Source organism: Arachis stenosperma, chromosome 1 (genome assembly GCF_014773155.1).
Source record: "Arachis stenosperma cultivar V10309 chromosome 1, arast.V10309.gnm1.PFL2, whole genome shotgun sequence".
NCBI lineage: Eukaryota > Viridiplantae > Streptophyta > Magnoliopsida > Fabales > Fabaceae > Arachis > Arachis stenosperma.
Genome location: NC_080377.1, coordinates 41,645,189 through 41,655,243, shown reverse-complemented (window position 1 = coordinate 41,655,243; position 10,055 = coordinate 41,645,189). Strand labels below are relative to the sequence as shown.

General features: G+C 38.7%; 1 non-coding gene across 1 annotated transcript; it reads left to right on the top strand.

Moving 5' to 3' along the window:
- The first annotated feature begins 5,120 nt into the window (after positions 1–5,120).
- On the top strand, positions 5,121–5,228 carry LOC130955895 (small nucleolar RNA R71). The gene has a single exon (XR_009076937.1). It is a non-coding gene; the product is annotated as a small nucleolar RNA R71 (small nucleolar RNA).
- Positions 5,229–10,055: the final 4,827 nt, after the last annotated feature.

Sequence of the window (10,055 nt, the reverse complement as noted above, 5' to 3'; positions counted from 1 at the left end):
ATTTTCGTGTAGAGACTCTTCTCGGAGTTAAACGCCAGCTTTTGTGCCAGTTTGGGCGTTTAACTCCCATTTTGGTGCCAGTTCCGGCGTTTAACGCTGGAATTTCTGAAGGTGACTTTGAACGCCAGTTTGGGCCATCAAATCTTGGGCAAAGTATGGACTATCATATATTGCTGGAAAGCCCAGGATGTCTACTTTCCAACGCCATTGAGAGCGCGCCAATTGGGCTTCTGTAGCTCCAGAAAATCTACTTCGAGTGCAGGGAAGTCAGAATCCAACAGCATCTGCAGTCCTTTTCAGTCTCTGAATCAGATTTTTGCTCAGGTCCCTCAATTTCAGCCAGAAAATACCTGAAATCACAGAAAAACACACAAACTCATAGTAAAGTCCAGAAAAGTGAATTTTAACTAAAAACTAATAAAAATATACTAAAAACTAACTAAATCATACTAAAAACATACTAAAAACAATGCCAAAAAGCGTACAAATTATCCGCTCATCACAACACCAAACTTAAATTGTTGCTTGTCCTCAAGCAACTGAAAATCAAATAAGATAAAAAGAAGAGAATATGCAATGAATTCCAAAAACATCTATGAAGATCAGTATTAATTAGATGAGCGGGGCTTTTAGCTTTTTGCCTCTGAACAGTTTTGGCATCTCACTTTATCCTTTGAAATTCAGAATGATTGGCTTCTTTAGGAACTCAGAATCCAGATAATGTCATTGATTCTCCTAGTTAAGTATGATGATTCTTGAACACAGCTACTTATTGAGTCTTGGCTGTGGCCCAAAGCACTCTGTCTTCCAGTATTACCACCGGATACATACATGCCACAGACACATAATTGGGTGAACCTTTTCAGATTGTGACTCAGCTTTGCTAAAGTCCCCAATTAGAGGTGTCCAGGGTTCTTAAGCACACTCTTTTTGCCTTGGATCACAACTTTATTTATTTCTTTTTCTTTTCTTTTTCTTTCTCTCTTTTTTTTTCGTCTCTTTTTTTCTTTTTTTCATTTTTTTTTGTATTCACTGCTTTTTCTTGCTTCAAGAATCATTTTGATGATTTTTCAGATCCTCAGTAACATGTCTCCTTTTTCATCATTCTTTCAAGAGCCAACATTCATGAATCACAAATTCAAAAGACATATGCACTGTTTAAGCATGCATTCAGAAAACAAAAGTGTTGCCACCACATCAAAATAATTAAACTGTTATAAAATTCACAATTCATGCAATTCTTTTTCTTTTTCAATTAAGAACATTGTTTATTTAAGAAAGGTGATGGATTCATAGGAAATTCATAACTTTAAGGCATAGACACTAAGACACTAATGATCACAAGACACAAACATGGATAAACATAAAGCATAAATTTTTGAAAAACAAGAAAATAAAGAACAAGGAGATTAAAGAACGGGTCCACCTTAGTGATGGCGGCTTGTTCTTCCTCTTAAAGATCTTATGGAGTGCTTGAGCTCCTCAATGTCTCTTCCTTGTCTTTGTTGCTCCTCTCTCATGATTCTTTGATCTTCTCTAATTTCATGGAGGAGGATGGAATGTTCTTGGTGCTCCACCCTTAGTTGTCCCATGTTGGAACTCAATTCTCCTAGGGAGGTGTTCAGTTGCTCCCAATAGTCTTGTGGAGGAAAGTGCATCCCTTGAGGCATCTCAGGGATCTCATGATGAGAGGGGTCTCTTGTTTGCTCCATCCTTTTCTTAGTGATGGGCTTATCCTCATCAATGGGGGTGTCTCCTTCTATGCCAACCCCAACTGAATAACAGAGGTGACAAATGAGGTGAGGAAAGGCTAACCTTGCCAAGGTGGAGGACTTGTCCACCACCTTATAGAGTTCTTGGGCTATAACCTCATGAACTTCCACTTCTTCTCCAATCATGATGCTATGAATCATGATGGCCCGGTCTAGAGTAACTTCGGACCGGTTGCTAGTGGGAATGATTGAGCGTTGGATAAACTCCAACCATCCTCTAGCCACGGGCTTGAGGTCATGCCTTCTTAGTTGAACTGGCTTCCCTCTTGAATCTCTCTTCCATTGGGCGCCCTCTTCACAAATGTCAGTGAGGACTTGGTCCAACCTTTGATCAAAGTTGACCCTTCTAGTGTAAGGATGTTCATCTCCTTGCATCATAGGCAAGTTGAATGCCAACCTTACACTTTCCGGACTAAAATCCAAGTATTTTCCCCGAACCATAGTAAGCCAATTCTTTGGATCCGGGTTCACACTTTGATCATGGTTCTTGGTGATCCATGCATTGGCATAGAACTCTTGAACCATTAAGATTCTGACTTGTTGAATGGGGTTGGTAAGAACTTCCCAACCTCTTCTTCGGATCTCATGTCGGATCTCCGGATATTCACTCTTTTTGAGTTAAAAAGGGACCTCGGAGATCACCTTCTTCAAGGCCACGACTTCATAGAAGTGGTCTTGATGCACCCTTGAGATGAATCTCTCCATCTCCCATGACTCGGAGGTAGAAGCTTTTGCCTTCCCTTTCCTCTTTCTAGAGGTTTCTCCGGCCTTGGATGCCATAAATGGTTATGGAAAAACAAAAAGCAATGCTTTTACCACACCAAACTTAAAAGGTTTGCTCGTCCTCGAGCAAAAGAAGAAAGAAGAGAGTAGAAGAAGAAGAAATGAGAAAGAAGGGAATGGCTTAGTGTTCGGCCAAAAAGGGGAAGAAGTGGTGTTTAGGTTGTGGGAAAATGAAGGAGTGAAGATGGGTATATATAGGAGTGGAGGAAGGGTTATGGTTCGGCTATGGGAGGGTGAGTTTGGGAGGGAAAGTGGTTTGAATTTGAAGGTGAGGTAGGTGGGGTTTTATGAAGGATGGATGTGAGTGGTGAAGAGAAATATGGGATTTGATAGGTGAAGGGTTTTTGGGGAAGAGGTGTTGAGGTGATTGGTGAATGGGTGAAGAAGAGAGAGAGTGGTGGGGTTGGTGGGGATCCTGTGGGGTCCACAGATCCTGAGGTGTCAAGGAAAAGTCATCCCTGCACCAAATGGCATGCAAAAATGCGTTTTGAGCCAATTCTGGCGTTAAACGCCGGGCTGGTGCCCATTTCTGGCGTTTAACGCTAGGTTCTTACCCTTTTCTGGCGTTTAACGCCAGTCTGGTGCCCCTTTCTGGCGTTAAACGCCCAGAATGGTGCCAGACTGGGCGTTAAACGCCCATCTGCTAGCCTTACTGGCGTTTAAACGCCAGTAGGTTCTTCCTCCAGGGTGTGCTGTTTTTCTTCCTGTTTTTCATTCTGTTTTTGCTTTTTCAATTGATTTTGTGACTTCTCATGATCATCAACCTACAAAATAAAATAAAATAACAAAGGAAAATATATAAAATATAACATTGGGTTGCCTCCCAACAAGCGCTTCTTTAATGTCAGTAGCTTGACAGAGGGCTCTCATGGAGCCTCACATTTTCTCAGAGCAATGTTGGAACCTCCCAACACCAAACTTAGAGTTTGAATGTGGGGGTTCAACACCAAACTTAGAATTTGGTTGTGGCCTCCCAACACCAAACTTAGAGTTTGACTGTGGGGGCTCTGTTTGACTCTGATTTGAGAGAAGCTCTTCATGCTTCCTCTCCATGGTGACAGAGGGATATCCTTGAGCCTTAAACACAAAGGATTCTTCATTCACTTGAATGATCAGTTCACCTCCATCAACATCAATCACAGCCTTTGCTGTGGCAGGGAAGGGTCTGCCAAGGATGATGGATTCATCCATGCACTTCCCAGTCTCTAGGACTATGAAATCAGCAGGGATGTAATGGTCTTCAATCTTTACCAGAACATCCTCTACAAGTCCATAAGCTTGTTTTCTTGAATTGTCTGCCATCTCTAGTGAGATTCTTGCAGCTTGTACCTCAAAGATCCCTAGCTTCTCCATTACAGAGAGAGGCATGAGGTTTACACTTGACCCTAAGTCACATAGAGCCTTCTTGAAGGTCATGGTGCCTATGGTACAAGGTAGTGAAAACTTCCCAGGGTCTTGTCTCTTTTGAGGTAATTTCTGCCTAGACAAGTCATCCAGTTCTTTGGTGAGCAAAGGAGGTTTGTTTTCCCAAGTCTCATTTCCAAATAACTTGTCATTTAGCTTCATGATTGCTCCAAAGTATTTAGCAACTTGCTCTTCAGTGACATACTCATCCTCTTCAGAGGAGGAATACTCATCAGAGCTCATGAAAGGCAGAAGTAAGTCCAATGGAATCTCTATGGTCTCATTTTGAGCCTCAGATTCCCATGGTTCCTCATTAGGGAACTCATTGGAGGCTAATGTACGCCCATTGAGGTCTTCCTCAGTGGCGTTCACTTCCTCTCCTTCCTCTCCAAATTCGGCCATGTTGATGGCCTTGCACTCTCCTTTTGGATTTTCTTCTGTATTGCTTGGAAGAGTACTAGGAGGGAGTTCAGTAATTTTCTTGCTCAGCTGTCCCACTTGTGCCTCCAAATTCCTAATGGAGGACCTTGTTTCAGTCCTGAAACTTTGAGTGGTTTTGATTAGATCAGAGACCATGGTTGCTAAGTCAGAGTGGTTCTGCTTAGAATTCTCTGTCTGTTGCTGAGAAGATGATGGAAAAGGCTTGCCATTGCTAAACCTGTTTCTTCCACCATTATTGTTGTTGAAACCTTGTTGAGGTCTCTGTTGATCCTTCCATAAGAAATTTGGATGATTTCTCCATGAAGAATTATAGGTGTTTCCATAGGGTTCTCCTAGGTAATTCAGCTCTTCCATTGAAGGGTTCTCAGGATCATAGGCTTCTTCTTCAGATGAAGCATCCTTAGTACTGCTTGGTGCATTTTGCATTCCAGACAGACTTTGAGAAATCAAATTGACTTGTTGAGTCAATATCTTGTTCTGAGCCAGAATGGCATTCAGAGTATCAATCTTAAGAATTCCTTTCTTCTGATTTGTCCCATTGTTCACAGGATTCTTTTCAGAAGTGTACATGAATTGGTTATTTGCAACCATTTCAATTAGTTCTTGAGCTTCTGTAGGCGTCTTCTTCAGATGAAGAGATCCTCCAGCAGAGCTATCCAAAGACATCTTGGATAGTTCAAAGAGACCATCATAGAAAATACCTATGATGCTCCATTCAGAAAGCATGTCAGAAGGACATTTTCTGATCAATTGTTTGTATCTTTCCCAAGCTTCATAGAGGGATTCTCCATCCTTCTGTCTGAAGGTTTGGACTTCCACTCTAAGCTTACTCAATTTTTGAGGTGGAAAGAACTTTGCCAAGAAGACATTGACTAGCTTTTCCCATGAGTCCAGGCTTTCTTTAGGTTGTGAGTCTAACCATGTCCTAGCTCTGTCTCTTACAGCAAAAGGGAATAGCATCAGTCTGTAGACCTCAGGGTCAACCCCATTAGTCTTGACAGTGTCACAGATTTGCAAGAATTCAGCTAAGAACTGATGAGGATCTTCCAATGGAAGTCCATGGAACTTGCAATTCTGTTGCATTAGAGAAACTAATTGAGGCTTAAGCTCAAAGTTGTTTGCTCCAATGGCAGGGATAGAGATGCTTCTCCCATAGAAGTCGGGAGTAGGTGCAGTAAAGTCACCCAGCACCTTCCTTGCATTGTTGGCATTGTTGTTGTTTTCGGCTGCCATGGGTTCTTCTTCTTTGAAGATTTCTGTTAGGTCCTCTGCAGAGAGTTGTGCCTTAGCTTCTCTTAGCTTTCGCTTCAAGGTCCTTTCAGGTTCAGGATCAGCTTCAACAAGAATGCCTTTGTCTTTGTTCCTGCTCATATGAAAGAGAAGAGAACAAGAAAATATGGAATCCTCTATGTCACAGTATAGAGATTCCTTGAGGTGTCAGAGAAAAAGAAAAATGGAAGACAGAGGTAGAAAATTCGAACTTATCAAGAAAGATGGAGTTCGAATTGTGCATTAAGGAATAGTGTTAGTCCATAAATAGAAGGATGTGAGAGGAGGGAAAGTGATTTTCGAAAATTAAGTAAAAGAATTTGAAAACATTTTGAAAAACATTAATTAATTTTCGAAAATAAGAGTGGGAAAGAAATCAAGTGATTTTTAAAAAAGATTTTGAAATTAGAAGTCAAAAAGATTTGATTGAAAACTATTTTGAAAAAGATGTGGTTAAGAAGATATGATTGGTTTTAAAAAAATGTGATTGAGAAGATATGATTTGAAAAACATTTTTAAAAAGATTTGATTTTAAAAATTAATAACTTGGCTATCAAGAAAAGATATGATTCAAACATTAAACCTTTCTCAACAGAAAAGGCAACATACTTGAAATGTTGAATCAAATCATTAATTGATAGCAAGTATCTTTGAAAAAGGAAAGAAATTGATTTTGAAAACATTTGATTGAAAAGATATGATTTGAAAAAGATTTGATTTTGAAAAACTTTGAAAACTTGAAAAAAATTGATTTGAAAACAAAATTCTCCCCCTTGTGCCATCCTGGCGTTAAACGCCCAGAATGGTGCACATTCTGGCGTTTAACGCCCAATGCACTACCTTTTTGGGCGTTAAACGCCCAACCAGGCACCCTGGCTGGCGTTTAAACGCCAGTCTGTCCTTCTTCACTGGGCGTTTTGAACGCCCAGCTTTTTCTGTGTAATTCCTCTACTGCATGTTCTGAATCTTCAGTTTCCTGTACTATTGACTTGAAAATAGAACCAAGATCAAATAAACAATGCATGCAAGACACCAAACTTAAAATTAGACACTAGACTCAAACAAGAAACATAAAATATTTTTGGTTTTTATGATTTTGAAAATTTTTTTGGATTTTTCGAAAATTATATGGAAATAGAAAATAAAGGTTTCAGAATTCTTAATTTGGATTCCAGGAATCATTGCAATGCTAGTCTAAGACTCCGGTCCAGGAATTAGACATGGCTTCACAGCCAGCCAAGCTTTCAAAGAAAGCTTCGGTCCAAAACACTAGACATGGCCAATGGCCAGCCAAGCCTTAGCAGATCATTGCTCCAATAGCAAGATTGATAGAGATCGATAAGCTCTTGTGATGATCAGTTGAAACCTCGGTCCAATAAGATTAGACATGGCTTCTCAGCCAGCCAGATTTCAACAGGTCATCATGAAACCCTAGAACTCATTCTTAAGAATTCTGAAAAATACCTAATCTAAGCAACAAGATGAACCGTCAGTTGTCCATACACGAAACAATCCCCGGCAACGGCGCCAAAAACTTGGTGCGCGAAATTGTGAACAATACTTTTCACAACTTTCATAATCCCCGGTAATGAACCCCAAAAACTTGGTGTTCAATACCATGGCATAAACACAACTTCGCACAACTAACCAGCAAGTGCACTGGGTCGTCCAAGTAATAAACCTTACGCGAGTAAGGGTCGATCCCACGGAGATTGTTGGTATGAAGCAAGCTATGGTCATCTTGTAAATCTTAGTCAGGCAGACTCAAATGGGTATAGATGATGAATAAAACATAAAGATAAAGATAGAGATACTTATGTAATTCATTGGTGGGAGTTTCAGATAAGCGCATGAAGATGCTGTGTCCCTTCCGTCTCTCTGCTTTCCTACTGTCTTCATCCAATCCTTCTTACTCCTTTCCATGGCAAGCTTATGCAAGGGTTTCACCGTTGTCAGTGGCTACCTCTCATCCTCTCAGTGGAAATGTTCAACGCACCCTGTCACGGCACGGCTATCCATCTGTCGGTTCTCGATCAGGCCGGAATAGAATCCAGTGATTCTTTTGCGTCTGTCACTAACGCCCCGCCCTCAGGAGTTTGAAGCACGTCACAGTCATTCAATCATTGAATCCTACTCAGAATACCACAGACAAGGTTAGACCTTCCGGATTCTCTTGAATGCCGCTATCAGTTCTAGCCTAAAAACATACTAAAAACAATGCCAAAAAGCGTACAAATTATCCGCTCATCAATCCTGGTTAAACAAATTCCCACTATTATATTTTTATTGCAGCTTCTATTCTTAAAGCTGTGTTAAGGTACGGAAAGAAGCAATTTGCGGTTGATGAGACCAGGCGTGATACTTAGAATTGTCCAGTTCCTTCATGCAATGAACCACCAGTATTGACTACTTGGTATGAACTTTTCTTATTGCTTTTTCTCTTTTTCTTATCTTCGTGAACTTAGATAAAACAAAATTGGAAGCATATATCAAGTATAGAGTCATCTTTTGCTTCTTACTTAGATTTTTTTCAACATCAGGTTGGTAAGAAAGCTTCTTAATTTTACTATGGAATGAATATTCTGAATGCATTGATTGTGAATGAAGAATTGGGACTGTTCTGAATTTTAGTATGTAAATTGAATTTCTGAATGCATGTCTTTTTGGGGCTTCTCAATAATTCTGAATTTAGGAGTTTGCTTTCAATTTTTCTGAAGTTTTCATGTGGATCAACATCTTCCTGGTGCTTTTTCAGTTCCATCTTTTTGACCCTGGTTAAACAAATTCCCACTATTATATTTTTATTGCAGCTTCTAGTCTAAAAGCTGTGTTAAGGTACGAAAAGAAGCAGTTTGCGGTTGATGAGACCAGGCGTGATACTAGAGAATTGTCCAGTGCCTTCATGCAATGAACCACCAGTATTGACTACTTGGTATGAACTTTTCTTATTGCTTTTTCTCTTTTTCTTATCTTCGTGAACTAGATAAAACAAAATTAGAAGCATATATCAAGTATAGAGTCATCTTTTGCTTCTTACTTAGATTTTTTTCAACATCAGGTTGGTAAGAAAGCTTCTAAATTTTACTATGGAATGAAATTTCTGAATGCATTGATTATGAATGATGATTGGGAATGTTCTGAATTTTATTTTGATTATGAATTCTGAATGCATTGAATCTTAATTTTTTGGGCTTCTTTATAATTCTGATTTTAGGAGTTTTATTTCAATTGTTCTGAAATTTTCATGGCTCTGATTGTTGCTTCTTAGGGTTTTTCTGAATTTTTGTGCATCTTAATTCTGATTTCTGAAGCTGTTTCCTGGGGAAAAATACGACGATTTGCAAAAACTGTTAAGGTACATCCTCTATATGATTTCACAATTTCTTTTCTTTTTGTCAGAATTCTCTAAATTGATGCGGTGAATGCTATGGCTATAGTTTCATACTTTTGGGTTATTGTAGCCAGCTAATATCATCAATCATCATCCTGATTTAGAATATATCACAATTCAGACCTTATTTATTCTTCTGAATCATATTGCTGTGCCCATACTTGTGTTCTTGATTGTATATATGGTTTTGAATACAAGTATGTGCAATTTCTATTCTCTTTTTTACATAAATTCTTAGATATCACCAAACATCTAACCTACATCAAGCAGTTAGAAAAAATTAAAATTTTATTGGAACAATGGGAAGGAATAGTGATTTTATTACCTTGATGTACACTAATTGGAAAGTTGTGCCTAAGCAAATCAAAAAGCGCATTTGGAAGTATATTAATATAAGCTCCATTTATCTTTATGTTTATGCCATATGTTAATAATTATTTTATGCATATGATATGATGAAATTGATGTGTTTGTAGTCAAAGTTCATTCTTCCAAAATCTTCAAAGTTATGGGTGATGACTGGTGTTCAAGGAGCATGGAAGCGTTACAAAACAAGAATAAAAAAGAAGCATTTTGAACCATATTCTGGAAATATTGAGGATATGTTGGTGAATCGTCCTTTGGAAATTCCAGAAATACAATTTCGGAAGCTAATTGCATATTGGAGTATTCCAACTGTCAAAGTGAGCTAGAGGATTTCAATTATTATTATTTGATATGATCAAGTATAATTCTTTCATTTTTTATATTTTTTTCATCATTGTTTATTTTAAACACAGGCCATGTGTGTTATAAATTCTGAAAATCGCAAGAAACAACAATGGAGACATAAAATGGGCCTAATCAATTTTGCAAGAGTACGTGTTGATTTGGTAAGGTCACATTTGAGTTAAAATTCTCTACTTGTTACTTCTCCCTAATTTTAGTATGTTATAACTTTGTAATTGTTATCTTGATCTGTAGCGTGAGAAAAAAGAGAACAAAGAAGAACCAAA